This window comes from Psammomys obesus, unplaced genomic scaffold (genome assembly GCF_907164565.1).
Source record: "Psammomys obesus unplaced genomic scaffold, mPsaObe1.curated_primary_1811, whole genome shotgun sequence".
Taxonomy (NCBI): Eukaryota; Metazoa; Chordata; class Mammalia; order Rodentia; family Muridae; genus Psammomys; species Psammomys obesus.
This window is the reverse complement of record NW_026596134.1, coordinates 8,985,283-9,001,796: the sequence shown is the minus strand read 5'-3', so window position 1 is coordinate 9,001,796 and position 16,514 is coordinate 8,985,283. Positions and strand designations below refer to the sequence as shown.

The following is a 16,514-nucleotide window of genomic DNA, read 5'->3' as shown; positions in this document are numbered from 1 at the left end:
GGTCAGGTGACTCACAATCACCTGTGCTAGCTCAGGAGATCTAATGTCTCTGGCCTCTCGAGGCGCCTGCACATGCGCAAGTGCACTCATTCGCACACAGATCTAATTAAAAATGAAATAATTTTAAAAATAGGAGTATAAGTGATAACATATAAGTACTGGTAAAGAGGTCAGACAGGAGAACTAGGGAATAAGAAATGATGATGTCATTGTTCTTTTAGGTAAAGCTTAGTGGCGGTATTTGTTTAGCATTAAACAAGGTTCTGGTTTGATCCCTAGCAACCAACCCCGTCCACACACACGAAATAAATATGAAATACATTTTTTTTGTTTTGTTTTTTTATGACAGGATTTCTCTGTACAGCTTTGGCTGCCCTGGATTTACTTTGTAGACCAGGGTGGCCTTGAACTCACAGAGATCTACCTGCTTCCTGAGTACTGGGATTACAGGCGTGCACCACCATGCCCGGCTGTGAGATATATATGTAATTTTTTTAAAAAGAATCCTACATGGCCACAGAAATTATATCCATTAAAAGGTTAATAGAGAGCTGGGGATACAGCTGAATAGGCAGAGTGCTTCCTTAGCATGCACAAAGCCCTCGATTTGAACCCAACACCATGTAAGTCTGGCATGGCATATGCCAACACTTGGGAGGTAGAAGGCAGGAGGATCAGAAGTTCAAGGCCATCCTCAGCTTCAGAGTTTGAAACCAATCTGGGCTACAGAGGAAGATACTGTCTCAACCCTGGACACTCCCCGCCCCCACAACACCCTCTCTGCTCTCAAACTAAAGATTAATTTTTGGCCACATGTATATGTAAGTATATGTGTATACACACACACACACACACACACACACACCCTCACACCTATACATGCATTCTCCTAATGGTAAGGTACTTACTTACCTAGCTTGTGTATGAGGCCCTGGGTTCAAGCCCTAGGATTGTCAAAAACAAATAAGAGGACATTCATTCAACTAAATATTTTTCTGGATATCTAAGTGCTGAGCACTTGGAAACATAAAATCAACAAAGAGTAGCATAATTTTTGTTGCAAAGATGCAGAATGTTAAGCAGAACACAGCTATAAGCAGACAACTATACTTCAACAGAAGTGTGGGTCAGTAAAGATGAAGAGTTCTGGAGCCAAGATGTCTGAGTCTAGATCCAACTCTGCCATTTATAAACTGCATAATCTTGGGCAGTTTTTATCTCTTTTAGTGATAATAAAAAAATCTGCTTTATAAGGTTGTTAAGAAAGTGACATCTGAGGTGATAATGTAAGCTAAGCAGTTAAAAGAGCTCTCCTCTATTCTTAGTGGTGATGGGAAAGAGAGACATGATGAAATAATGCTCCAAAATAGCAGAGAAAGTTTGTGAAGACCCAAGCAAGAACAAGATCTGGTTGCTGAGGAGACAAAAATGATTTGAGAAAGAAGCGTAGAGAAGCAGGATATAACCTAGGTGATCCATCACAGGCACTGTGCATGCATGCATACATACGCAAATCCACACATACATTTCACTACAGAGTGGTTTGTTTGTTAATACTGATTATTTTATGTGTATATGTGTTGCATTTCTAAGTGCATGTATATACATGTAGCACAGGCATGCAGGAGCCTGTGGAAGGCAGAAGGGGACATAAGATCTGGAACTGTAGTTATAGATGGTTGTGAGCTGCCATGTGGATGCTGGAAATTGAACCTGGCTCTACAACAGTGGTCAGTGCTCTTAACTTATGAGTCATCTCTCTAGCTCTTTTTTATTTTTATTTTTTTGTCTTAAAACTAATACTGGGCTGGGAATTTAGCTCAGTGGTAGAATGCTTGCTTGCCTAACCTGTGTAAGGCCCTAAGTTCACTTTCTAGCATGGTGTTAGGGGAGTGGATAATGACATGGGATACACAACACACAAATAATACTAGTAGTATTGCTTGAATTAAGTTGTAGGCCTTTTCTTTTTCAAGAATGAGAAAGAGGCTAACAAAAAGGCCCAACAGGTAAAGGCAATTGCCACCATGCCTGGCAGCTTAAGGTTGATCCCCAGGCTCCACGATAGAAGGAAAAAAGCCTACTCCAACAAGTTGCGCTCTGACCTTGTCACACACACATATAAACAAATACAAAGGATTCCATGCTCTGTATAATAAGAAATACCTGGGAGCCGGGTATTTTCATTTAATCACTTGTGGCTTCTGGAAGGAACATTATAAATCTGTGGAGGGTACCTCCATTCAATACTGTTTTTCAATGAGCTTATAAAGTAGGTTTCTATCTGAAATTTTTCCTTTATTTCTTTATTTACCCATTTATTTATTTATTTATTTATTTATTTATTTATTTATTGTTTGTTTGTTTGTTTGTTTGTGTGTGTGTGTGTGTGGCTGGAAAGACAGCCGTGGGTGCTAGAAACGCTTATATTTTTGGTTGTAAGCCTAGCCTTTAACGGCTGAGCCATCTCTCCAGCCCGTTTGTTTGTTTTTTTTCAGACAGGGTTTCGCTGTGTAGTCTTGGCTGTCCTAGACTTTCTTGAACACCAGGCTGGCCTCAAACTCACAGAGATCCACCTGCCTCAGCCTTCCCAAGTACTCAGACTACAAGCATGCACCAACATGCCTAGCTTATAATAGTACAATTTAATATTGCTCTTTTCATAAGAGACTGTGACAAGATGAGCCCACATTTTCTTTTAAAAAGACATGAGAGATGACTTCTCTTTTTTTTTTTTCAAGATTTACTTTATTTAAAAATAATTCTGTATCTGTGTATCTGTGTGTATGTGAATGTGGGAATCTGCAGAGGCCAGAAGAGGCATCAGATCCTGGTCCTGGAGTTATAGGTGGTATGCTGTCTGGGAATCAAACTCTGGTCCTCTGAACTTGCTCTTAAATGCTGGGCCATCTCTCTAGTCCCAAGATCCACACTTTTTATCTAAATGAAATATCTATTATGGACAGACACTATGTTACAGCAATAATACAGTCATCATGTTATTTTTATCCCAAGGTCACGTGTTGGATAGCTATTATGGACAGACACTATGTCACATTCTATATACCTTGATTTATAGTCACACAAACCAAGGGAGTGATTTCAGTATGTTGTGATATGGATAGGAGGTCAAAAGTGCCAACAGAGTAGATAACTGTTGGTAAAGGTAACATAACTAGACCTTGAGAATAAAGAGCACTGTTCCGACCAGAACACTTTTAATTCCAAAGAGCTGGTTTAAACAAGAAATTTGTGGCTAAAGAGACAGTTCAGTGGTTAAGTGCACTTGCTACCTTTCCAGGAGTGAGGTTTGGTTCTCAGCACCCACATGGCAACTAACCAACAACAGTTCCAGAGGATTCAAAGCCCTCTTCTGGTCTATGCACATACACAGTACACAACATATAGTCAAAACACCCATATACACACTTACAAAAATAACTAACTTAAACAATAAGAAATCTGTCACGAGAAATTCTGTAGGAGGGACGGTCCAGTGCATGATATAATTAAGTGATACCACCTAGGACTTAGACTCCCGCCTCTGACCTGACATCTTCGGGGAATGTTTTATCCACTGTGGTTACAGGACACCTGGCAGCAGCAACAGGGGCCTCATGTTCTCTTGGTCTTGAACATGAAGGGAAAGAAGAACATTTTTCCCAGAAATAGTCTGTCCCTTTCAGTTCAACCTGACTGGGACAAGTAACAGCTTAAAAGGGAATGCAACTGGTTGGCTTAAACTAACCAAAACCTAACCCTGGAATTGGTGATGAATCATCTCTAAATGTCCTATATATATTTATTAATAAAAGCAGATTTGTCAGGAAAAGAGACAGATGATAGGCAGCTAACAGAGTTGATGACACAGAATAAGGAAACGCTAAGCACTTGGATAAACACATGAAAACCACAGACAGAGGCACAGGAAATAAGAAACAGCTTGGTTCAGCTGGAGTGATGGGAAGGGTAACATTGGACACATCCTGCTCTCTTTTTTTGAGTTTGGCCTTTATCCCAAAAGACAAAAATGAAGTTAACAGATTTTTTTTTTTTTTTTTTTTTTAAGTAGAAAAGATACTACAATTAGGCTTTCTAGGAGCATGACTGTGGAAGTATTATCCAGAATAGCCAAGGGCAGGAGAGATACCTCAGTGATGAAGTGATGAGGTGGCTTTCAATCCCTTGTACTTCTGGTGGGCTCTGACACCTATTGCCTCTGTAGGCACCTGGATGCATGTGCACATACCTCCCACACACAGTCCCCCAACACATAATTAAAAATAATAAAGAAATAGCCAGAGATAGCTGGGGAGAGTAAATGGGGGGAAGGAAGAAGCGGCACAGCCTCAGAGGACAGCTACTCAGCAATAGTTCAGACTGGTAAGAGAGGAATGGAGATGCACAGAACAGGATTTAGAACCCATACAGTGGATTTTAAAGAACCTAGGCAAGACAATTCTATACTTTTTTTGTCTGTTTTACTTTTTGAGACAGGATCTTACTTTGTAGCCTTGGCTGGCCAGGAACTCAATATGTAGACTAGGGCTACCTTGGAAGCCTTCTCTGACTCCCAAATGCTGGAATTAAAGATGTTTGCCATCACATCCAGCACTATTTAAAAAAAAAAAAAAAAAGTTTATGTATACTCCTGCCCTTTAGGGTACATGTTGGGTTCAGAGGACAGCTTTTGGGAATCAGCTCTCTTCTTCCACAATGAGGATCCCAGGGATTGGACTCAAAGTCATCAGGCTTAGCAAGTGTCTTTACCTGCTACGCCATCATGCTGGTCCCTATTTCTTTTATAACAAGAGAGAAATTTAAAGTTCAAAAAGATTAGGTAACTTACGTTACATTAAGTGATGGGAGTATGGTGCAGTAGTGAGCATCTATATTCTGAGCTGCTGGGGAGGCTGAAACAGGAAGATCACTTGTGCCTGTGAGCTCAAGAACAGCCTGGGTAACACAATGTGATACCATCAAAAACAAAAAAAAAAAAAAAAAAAAAAAACCCATAAGACTATAAACAGCAGTCAGACTGTAAACAGAAGCTTGATGCCCAAAGTTTGTTTTTTTGTGTTTTGTTTTTTAGTAGCACAAACACACAAGAAAATGTTTTTTTAATGTTGCATAAAGACATAGTGGCTTGCACCTATAATTCCAGCACTTGTGAGGCTGAGGCAGGGGTACTCCACTAGTTACAGGCCAGCTGGAGGGCACGGGGAGTTCCAGTACATAGCAAGACCCTGGCTCAAAACAAAAGCAAGCTTGTGTACAAACCCAGGACTGTCATATCACTCTGCCAACAACATCACAATTTTTTTCATTCAAATTCTTGCAGAACCCACCATTTTTTTAAACATACCAGCTAAAGTATTCAATAAATCTAGAATATAAGAAAACTATCTCAACATAATAAATGCAGTATACAAAAACTTGTGCTAACATTATTCTTAGTGGAGCCTGGGCTACAGGAGACCCTGCCTATCTGTTTCTCTCCCTCTCTCTCTCTCTCTCTCTCTCTCTCTCTCTCTGTGTGTGTGTGTGTATATGTGTGTCACTCAATTGAAAAAGACTGAAAACTTCCCCCAAAGATCTACAACATCCTCAGTAAGTACATTTTCAACCACTTCCAGTCAATAGAGTATGAGGAACTCTAGTTGAGCACTAAAACAAAGAATAAAAGACATTCAAACTGGCAAAAAAAAAAAAAAAAAAAAAGTAAACTGACTGCTTTTAGATGACTCCATCTTATCTGTAGAAAAGAACTATAAATACCCCTACCCCAAAAAACGTGTTAGAATAAATAGAACATAGCTACAACAACAAAAACAATAAAAATGAGATATATTTTAGTACACTAACAATAAACAATCCAAAATGAGCCTGGTATGATGGTTCAGACCTATAATCCCTGCATCTTGGAAGGTGAAGGCAGGAGAATCACACCACAAGTTCAAGGCCAGCCTGGTCGGCTCTATCCTCAGGACTTCATGGGAAAGCCCCGCCTCAACATAAACAAATAAATAAATATAAATTGGACATTAAAATTCCATTTATGACAGCATCAAAAAAGAATAAAATTCTTCATAATGAACAACAACTTGAGACACTCACTGAAAACTGGAAACCTCTGCTGAAGGCACTTGTTTTATTAGTACATGTGCTGAAGCACAAGACACAGGAGACAAGCATGGCTCCTGAGAAAATCTGAACATGAAACCCTGTACCTCCAGCACTCCAGGCTAGAGACAGATGATCCGGAGTTCTGGGACACTCTGGCCTACAGGAGACCTTGTCAGAGATAAAAAGGGGAAGGGAGAGAAAACAGAGGAGGAGAGAAGGGAAGGAAGAATACTGCTGAAACTCAAGTGAAAGATTTAATATTGTTAAAATGTAAAGACAGGGTCATGAAGGGTAAAAGTCATTGCTACCAAGCCTGAGGATGTCTGCTTGATACCCAGAACCCACTTAAGTAGAAAGGAGACATGACTCTCACAGTTGCACAAGAGCACTGACACAAATGTGCATGAACAATCTTATACAATCACACACACAAACAATAAGTGCAAAAAGCTAATACCCAAAGCAATTTTCATATTTAATAGAACAGCAAAATCTCAATAGTTTTTATTAGAAAATTCCATCCTAAAATTTCTATGGTATTGCAAAGGATCCCACTGCAAAACAATCCTTAAAAAACAAACAATGCAGAGGTCTCATGTTTGTTGGTTTTAATCTTAACTATAAAGCAGTTGTTAAAACAGCTGGGCACTAATAAATAGAACTACAGAGAGCCCCAAACAAAACCTAGCACTTATGACTCAATGATCATCCAACCTTCCTCCTCGCTCCCTCGCTTCTCCTTCCTCTGGGGTTTGTACATACTAAGCAAACTCTCTATGACTAAGCTACATGTTCAATCACTCAAACAATGTTCATTAAGGTGCCAAGACCACTGATTTAGACAGTATTTTTAAATGAAGAGTACTGGGAAAACTGGACACCTATACTTAAAAAGATAAACTGAGTATCCACAACTATAAAACTCTTAATAGAAAACAAAAGGAGAAAACCTTCATGATTCTGGATTTGGCAATGATTTCTGTACATGAAACCAAAAGAAAAACCAGGTAAGCAGGACTTACTTCATCATGGTTAAAAACTTTTTGACGAACTAGAGGTATAGTTTAAGAGTGGCCGAAGGCCACTGGGTTTTCATCCCAAAACCATAGAAAAAAAATTTTTTTTTAAAGCTTTTTCTGGGTGTTGTGGTACATGTCTGCAATCCCAATGCTTGGGTCACAGAAAGAAGACCTTTAGTTCAAAGCCCAACCTGACCAACATAGAAAGACCTGATCTCAAAAAACAACAACAAATAAACAATGTTTTTCATATCAAAGGAAGAAAAGACAACATAGATAAATAGAAAACATTTGTATTCTGGTGTAGGTGTCAAGCCTGACCTGAGTTTGAGTTCAATCTCTGCCACAGTCCCACCACAAGTTGAAGGAAAAAACTAACTCCTGCCAAGTTTTTTTTTACCTCCACATACAAACTGTGGAATGTCCAAGAGCATGCTAAGATCCACACACAAGCATGCATGCACACACAAAATAAATGTAATTTTACAAAATCATACATTTGATAAGAGATCAATATTCAAAAACCAAAGAACTCCTACAACTCAACAGCTATATAGGACTTGATTTAACAAACAGGCAAAGGACCTAGGCATGATGGTCTATGCCTCTAACTCCAGAACTTGGAAAGCTAAGCTTTTTGATGTTACTCTGGGCATCAAGACCTGTCTTAAAAAACCCAAAGGGGCAGATGAGGGGACAAAATGCCAATAAGTACAAAAAAAGGTATTCATTACTAACCATTAAGTAAATACAAGATAAAACAATGATACCACATCACACTCTTTTAGAAAGGCTTAGTATAAAAGGAGAGGAATCCTTCTCACACACACATTCCAGAACACAATCTTTGTGCATTACTGGTGGGAATATAAACGTTGGCTTGATAAACACCCAAAATAAAGTAAAGAAATGTCTTCAGCAAGTTATTTTTACACCATGTTCAGAACAGCATTTTACACAGTGGTCAGAAGATGGGGCAACCCAGACGTCCATGGACAGATGAATATACAAAATCTGGTATAGACTTAGAATGAACTGTTCAGCCTCAAAAAAGGAAGGAAATTCTGACACTGTACATCATGAATGGACCATCAAGCCCATTACAAAAGACAAATACTATGTTTTTGATTCTATGATTATACTTTTACTTAGTCAAAGTCATAGACACAGAGGAAAATGATGACCCTCACAGTTGCTGAGATTAACTATGTTAGTGTTTGAAGAGTACAGATTTTCAGATTGGGAAAATCAAAGAATTCGATTCCTCAGATGAGGGCGTGTCACTTTGTAGTAGAAACCAAACTTAGCATGCATGCAGCCTTGAGTCCAATTCTCAGCATTAGGGAAAAAATGAATTCTGACTACTGGGCCAGCTACATCATTCATCAAATAAAGGTCCCTGCTGCACAAGCTGGTGATCCTGAGTTCCATTCCTGGGACCCACACAGGGGAAGGGTGAACAAACTCCCACAGTAATCCTCTAACTTTCACCTGTCATATGTACACAGTAGCAATATATACTTTTAACAAAGTAACTGTTCCAATCTCTCTATAAATATAAACTCATTGGGCAGTTGAAGTTCCAAGTGTCCCAGGAAGTTGTTTAAACTCCTAAGGCCCTACTACAACTTCCTCTACCCTGAACTCCCACAGCATTCTTTGCTTTAGTAGAACTCACTAGATTGGCTTCTAGACTCATATGAGTGCATCGTTTTCCAATAAGAACCTCAAGGCAGACACTATTATATATTACATTTCTTCACTCCCACCCCAGCTCTAAAATGCAAACACAAAGCAGACCTTCAATAATCACTGTGTAAATCTGAGCTCAGTGATTAAAACATGAAAACATAATCACTTGATTCTATTGTAGTTCCGAACGTTGACCTGTGACACACTATAGATAAAATTCTGTAGCCCAACAAGAGGTGAGAAGGGAACCAGGCAATATAACCTGGAAAGCCACTGTTTTACATCCTAAAGTTAGAGCCAGATACAAAGAACTTCTTGAGGTGCTCATCTTGTTGGGACACAACAATATAGGAATAATGTTTTACAGAACAAAATACTGAACTGTGCACTTTACTGAACCCGTGCAAAAATAACCTAGGCTATTATTTGATGAAAACTTAGTCATGGAGCTAAGAAAACGTCAAGCGAAACGTTACTCCATTCCTATTAACTATTGTGGTGGTGTGGCTCTTCAGTGGTTACTTTGAGGTGGCTGACAGGTTCAGAGAGAGATGCTCATTTCTGCTTTCAAATTTATCGCGCAAAGGCCTAGTGACTGGGATGGGCAGTGGTGGGAAAAGCAACCCACAAAGAGCAGACGGTGCATGAGTGCAGTGAAAAGCCCTCTCTCTTGGCATACAGAAGCCTAGATCCTAGTTTAGGTCTTGCCCCTTCCCAGCTAATTTAAGACCCAAGGCAATTCACCTGAGTCCATTTTCCCCACTTTAAAACACACCAAATCTATAAAGGTTTTTCTGACTCCAAAACTCCAAGACACGTCTAATCACAGCAGCTGTGAAGGATGTATGGTTCATATAACTTCATGTCTTTCTTCCAGACTTACAAAGAAGGCAATGTGAGCCATCTTTTAAAAGAAATAGACGCTACTCAAGAGACAAAAGGTGACGTTTGCTGGAAAAGCTAATTATCTGCAAAAATGCTTATTCCTTGCTCGGCACAGTCAGATGCTTCAGCTGGGGAAACAGTGCACTGAGAAAGAGAGCCAAGACGGCTCGGTAAATCAGGCCTACTCCCGAGTACTTATGCGAGTACTTATGCGTGCTGGTATGTGAAGAGGCGCTGTGGCAGTTCAAAGCAGAGTTTCTCCTCAGACGGTGAGAAAGTTCTCACCCTCAGAGTGTGAGAGAGTGAGTGTGAGCAGCGTGTAAGGGAGTACACAGCAGAGCAGAAGAGACGCACCGAGGAGGCACGCCTTTCACCAAGTATTCCAGGGAGCTCAGCCTCCGCTCCTCCACCAAACGCTCGGTTATTGTCTCCCCACCTACCTGTCAAAGCTCAACGCCAGTTCCACTCCTCCCGGAGCACTTAGCCGGGACGATTTCACTTCGCCCGCGGGGAGTGGCTCGCCCGAGGCCCGCTCCTCCCCAAGCTCCGACCCTCCCTCCGGCCTCACGCCCACCCGCGGGCCCGCACCCCGTAGACCGGCGTCCGCGCCGGGAGCCGGTTCCCCCCGGAGCGCAGGGTGCGGCGGGTCCCGCCCCTCCAAGCCCGGCGCTAGGAGCCCGTCCCGGCGGCCACCGAGGCGGGGGTGGGCGGCTGGGAGGGGCGTCCCACCGCCCCGAGCGCCGCGCCTCCACCTCGGCCCGGTCGGCGGCGCGCGGTCCGGCCCGCCCCTCCGGGAGCGGGGAGCGGGGCGAGGGGGGGCGGACCGGCCCGTCCCGCGCCAGCGCGCTGGGCCCTAGACGGCCGGCTGGCCAGCGCCTCGGCAACCCCCGCGGCGTCCGGGCCTCGGCCACGGCGCCACCACGCCCAGCCAGGGCTCCTTCCTCGGCCGGACGCCCCGCGCCGCGCCGGACACCGAGACGGCGGCTCAGCCTCCGCCGCCGAGGGGCACTCACCTCGGAGGCTCCTCCCGCCGCGGCTGCTGCTGGGACCGTCGCCTCCGCCGCCGCCGCCCCCGGCGCCGCCGTCCGCACCGGCGCTAGCCCCCGCGGCCATTCTCCTCTAGCTGCCGCCACCGCCGCCGCCGCCGCCCTCCCCTCTCCTGTCAGAGGCTTAGGCTCCGGGACCGCTCCAGGTTCCCCCCGTCGCCATTTTGACTCCGACAGGGAGCAGGAGGGGCTCGCCCCGGCGCGGCCCTGGCGCGCGTGCGCCGCTCTGCGGAGCCGGACGGCCCCGCCCGCCCCCGCTGTCTGCGCGCCCCAGTCACGTGTCCCGACGTCGGCGCGCCGGGCGGGGGCGGGGGAGGGGCGCGCTAGGGAGGCGCGTTCCCGCAGCTCAGGCCGGGAGGCGCGGGTGCGCGCATTCTTCTGACTCTGTGTGCCCGAGGGAGGTGCGACGGGGCGTCGGGTACTTGTTGCAGCATCCTGCGCATCCCCCGGAATTGTAGCGTATTGTTCGTCCTGTCTGAACGGAATAATCATCACTAGGCACGAGAAGGCCGGTTCCACAGATTCGTTTCCTCTCGGCGGCCGCCATCCACCGGGTGTTGGCATTACGATGCTTGCCTCAAAAAAGAACTGCGATCCGGAGGAAAACTCCTTCCCGGCCGACTTTACGTCTCAGTGGCTTCTTTTTGTTAAGAACTTCTTAAAATACTTTGTCCTCTTGGTGCTTTCGTAGGTGGCACCCTGCTGGTTACCTAGTGGTTGAGGGGGAAAGACGCTGAAAAGTTTCAACAAAGAAGTAGGCTGATGGAGCTCGCAGTGCCCCCGTGGGAGAGCCAGGTCTCCTCCATCAGCAGCCCCTGTTTATGATTCTGCAATAATTCCAGCGATGCAGTCACAAAAAACGACTTACATTTATGGACTGTCCTATAGTTCTCAAAACACGATTAAATACATGGTTTCTGTCTGGACGCCAAAACCGCCCTTTGAAGTAGTTGGGACAGGTGCTATTATCGCCGTTTTACAGCTAAGGAAGCGGGCAAGCCAGGACTAGAATCCAGGCTGGGTCCTTTAGGAATTTGCGTTCTTTCGTCTGTCACCAATCTTTCCGAAGCAAGTTTTCTGTCACAGTTCTTCTTGATGGTGTTAGATGTGTTTTTCTGTGTATGAATGCTTTGCCTGCGTGCGTGCATCCCACGTGGGTGCCTGGTGCCCACTGGATCCCCTGAACTGGAGTTAGGGATGTTTGTGAAGCCACCATGTAGGTGCTGGGAGTGGAGCCCAGGTCCTCTGCACGAGCAGTAAGTGCTCTAAATCACTGGTCCGTCTTTTTTGGCCCTGTTTAATGCCCATTTTTAAAGCATCTAAGAATGAGACCCCCCCTGCCCGTAGTTCCTGGATAAACTGACTTGATTTAACCTATTTCACTTAGTTCCAGAATAATCTTTCAAAATTTAAAGTAATTGGCTCTTAGAACTTACCTTTACTTTCTCAATTTGGAAGGGGGGTTGTATTGAGACCAGTATGTAGCCTAGGCCAAACTTCTGCTTGCTGGAATTGACCTGAAATTGAGCTCTTCCTAGTTCCACCTATAAAGCCTGAGGATTACAAGGGTGTTATCATCAAGCACAGCAATCCACTTTCCTTGATGACAACTTCCTTCAGGAGACTGTGCAACTTTTCTGATGTATGGGTCATGATGGTCAAGTTACAGTTGGTGAAACTTGATTCAATGAATATACCCTGCTGGGCTTGGTGGCTCAGGCCTTATAATCGCAGTACTCCAGGAGGCAGAGCAGGCAGATCTCTGTAAGTTTGAGGCCAGCCTGGTCTACAGAGTAAATCCAAGACAACCAAGGCTACACAGAGAAACCCTGTCTTAAAAAACAAAAACAGAAACAAAACAAAACAAAACAAAAGACCCTTTTCCAGTTCTTTGGGAGGTGGATTTGAAGTTTTCTCTTGAGGTTCCAACTGATTAACTCTCTGTGAATAAACACTGCATTTCAAAGTTATTTTTCTGTGTAATATACTATGTACTGTATTGGTATACTGTGTACAGGGCAAAATGGGCATGGTTTAGTTAAGCCAAACTTCAAAGGATAAGAGCAATGACATTTTTTCTTGGGTTTGGTTTCTGTTTTTTTGTTTGTTTGTTTGTTTGTTTTTTCTGTTTTGTGGTAAAAGGGTTCCCAGCCCTTTGATATGTGTTCTTGTTTTGTTGAATATATGGGGTGTTATGTGTGTCTGTGTGTCTATGTGTCTGTGTCTGTGTGTGAATGTGCAGCGTAGAGGACAAACTCAGAATCAGTACCCCTTTCACTTTGAGATAAGGTCTTTTTTTCTTTTTCTTTTTGTCCAGCCCGCCTTCGAGCTTCCAAAAAGTCTCTCATCTCTGTTCTTATCTCTCCACTGAGATTACAAATGGAGACATTGTGGCTTTCCATGGTTCTGGAGATTTATTTTAAGCCAGTTGCATGGCAAGTATTTGACCCACTATCTCTCTAGCCCCTGTTTTTAAAAGAAATTTTGACTTTTACTGTTTTAGAGATTTGGTATTGAGTTAAAGGGCATACATTGTTTTTATCAGCTTCCAATAGAAGTTTATTTATTTCTTTTATTTCTTTGACTATTTTCCGGAATTATTTTGAACATTTTTTAGAATTCATTGTGTTTTCCTTGTGTTGATTCATTAATTCCTTTCTCTCAAAAAAGAGCTCTTCCTGCATTTATTAGTTTACCCTTTCCTCTTACACTCTGTGTGTTGCCTCTATTCTAACTCTTGAAGGTCTAGAGACCATAAGTATTGTTCGAAAAAGGGTTCTGTTTGCACCACCACTGACCCTTCTCTCTTCTGGTGCTGCCTATGGGGGGGGGGGCAGGTGCCATCTCCTATGAGACATTATGGCTACCCTCAGATCTCTGATAAAGCCTAAGATCATCAAAAACAGGAGCCAGAAGCTCTCCCTATTGACCAATATGTCAGTTAAGTTCAACTGACAGAGGAAACTCAGATGGCTGACAACAGGATGTGTGCAGATTCAAGGGTCAGAACCTGATGCCCAACATTGGTTACAGAACAACAAGAAAACTGGGTACATGATGTCTGTTGGTTTCTGGAAGTTCCTGATTCACAGCGTCAAGAAGCTGGAAGATATGCAGCAGATCTTACTGGCTGTGCTGGGATCACTCACAGTTTCCTCTAGGAACTCAAAACCATTGTGGAAAAAGCAGCGGAGCTGGCCATCAGAGTCACCAAACCCAGAGCCATGCTGTGTAACAACAACAACAGAAACAAAGAAAAAAACACAAAAGCTGCCACAAAGCAGGGAGGGACTCCTCTATAGCTGATGAGTGTCAGCAACTGGCTACACAGCTGTGAGCAATAGACAACTGGTGAACAGAAAAAAAGAAATTTTGAGAGAAACTGCTCTATCCAGTTGGAGCTGATGGGTACTTCTTCATGGCTACCTCCTTGCCCACTACACTGTAACTCTAGTCCGTAATTGCACGTTATCTACAGTCAGGCCGACACCATTATTTTCCACTACTTCACCTTTGCCTACATCCCTTGAACACTCACTAGGGGATGGAGAGATAGCTCAGCATTTAGGAGCACTGGCTGGTTTTTCAGAGGAGCCAGGCTTGAGTTCCAGTACTCATATTGTAGCTCACAATTGGCTGTAACTCCAGTTCCAGGGGCTGTGGTGCCCTCTTCTGGCCTCTGGCAGCATCAGGCACGCATGTGGTGCACAGACACATTCAGACAGACACATAAAAGAAAACTTTAAAAATCTGTAAAATGAGCAGTCACTAACTTGATTTTACTTAACCATAAACATAAGAAAAGCACTTCTTTGGGGGTCACAGTATCAGAGTTTCTATCGGAAACCTTTGGTTTCATGGATTCTGACCCTATGATGAGGCACAATGTGGCGGCAGAAGCTTGTGCGGACTTGGCTCATGGTAGATAGGAAGCAGACACAGGAAGTGACCCGGGACCAGGTGTAACCTTCAAAGGTAAGCTTCTGGTGACCTTACTCCAGCTATGGCCTGCTTCCTAAAGTTTCCACCAGTTCCCAGAATAGCACCCCGGAATAGGGACCAAGTGTTCAAAACAGGAGCCTGTGGAGTGTCCAGTTCATACTGAAATGCAAACATGGCGTTCAAGTTAGATGAGCATGTGACACAATCCAGTCAATCAGAACCTTTTCTGAAAAAAAATTCCCTAAAGAAGCATTTCCTCTTGTTGTGTTTCTCCATAATTATAACCTTAAAAGACAATGTTAATTGTTTTCCTTAGCTAAGTGGAAAATGCATACACATTAGGAAAGAGGAGCAGAGCAAAAACAAAGAAACTAAGAGCAACCTGTGGACATTGGCGCTTAGATGTCTCTGAACCTAAACCAGCTCCCATTTTTGTGTTTCTAGAAGCCCTTATATGGTCCTAACTCCTCATTTTACCTTCAGCTAGTTGGAAGTGGAGAAAAGCAGTGGGTTTCTGTTGATAGCAATCCAGAGGTCCGAATTCATGGCCAATTTCTCTTCTTCCTTTTCCTCCTCTTCCGTTTCCTCCTCCTCCTCCTCAGAATCCCACATGGTCACCAAAGTTGAAATCTGAGACACTTACATCTATGAATCTTGGTTTCTGTCACTCCACCATCTTGTGTTTCTTTTTAATTTTTATCTTGTGTGTTTGTGTGTATGTCTGTGTGGAGGTGGGTCTGTGCGGAGGTCTTTAGACAACCTGCCGGAATCAGTTCTCGCCCTCTACCACGTGGGTCCTAGGGGGTGGATTTTGGCTGTCAGGTTTGACTAGAAGCACTTTTATTCAGTGAGCATCTCACCAACCCAAACTCTCGTGTTTTCTTCCCAGTGTACTTGCTTTTCTATCATTCATAGCTATCCACTGAAGCCCCTTCTGACGGGGTTCTGTTTTTGTTTGTTTGTTTTCTATGTCTCAGAGAAAGGCCAATTTTATTTTCTCCAATTGCTTTGCATATGATACTGCTTCCACACGTTTCTTTTAAACTTTCTGAAGTCCAAATGGGGAGCAGTTAAGATGCTCCCCATTTGGTTCAGCAGTTAAGAGCACTGGCTGCTCTTCCAAAGGGCCTTGGAAATTCACAAATGTCTTTAATTCAAGTTCCAGGGGATCGGATGATGTCCTGTTCTGACCTTTATGAGCACCAAGCATCCATGTAGTAGCACATACATACATGCAGGCAAAACTCCCATACACATGAAAATAAGTGAACAAATCTTTAAAATTGTTTAAATATCCAGGACAGTAATTAATGTTCTAGTAATAAATTAATGTTTATTAATTAAGTTAGTAAGTGATAAGATTTAATAAAGCTTCTAGAAAATAATATCGGAGAATATTTTAATTGGGTTGGGGAAGAAAATAGTCTTTTTTTGAGATAGGGTCTCATGTAGCCAAGGTCTCAAATTTTGTGTAGGCAAGGTGATCTTGAACTCTTTATTATTCTGCTTGTATTTCTCAAGTTCTAGAACTACAGGCTTTTTTTTTTTTAACATAAGGAACCACAAAAAAAAAAAGACCCTTTAAATATAAGGTTCATAGATTCACCTCTATTTAAATGTGAACCTCCAGCATCGGAACATTTGTGTCCATAATTCCAAACTCAGATGTGGAGGCAGGAGGACAAGGAATTCAGGAGTTCAAATCTAACCTCCAGTCTGTAGTAAATTCATGGCCAGTCTGAGCACCAGGACACCTTGTTTCAAAAGCAAGAAAGTGAGCATACAAACAAACAAACCATCTGTA

At 43.2% G+C, this 16,514-nt stretch overlaps 1 protein-coding gene across 1 annotated transcript in view; it reads right to left on the bottom strand.

The window, feature by feature from the left end:
• Positions 1-10,977, bottom strand: part of Btbd7 (BTB domain containing 7) — an 88,509-nt gene extending 77,532 nt beyond the window's left edge. Inside the window, exon 1 of the mRNA XM_055593013.1 lies at positions 10,736-10,977. The gene's annotated coding sequence lies outside the window, so the exon portion shown is untranslated. The remainder of the gene's footprint in view (positions 1-10,735) is intronic.
• Positions 10,978-16,514: the final 5,537 nt, after the last annotated feature.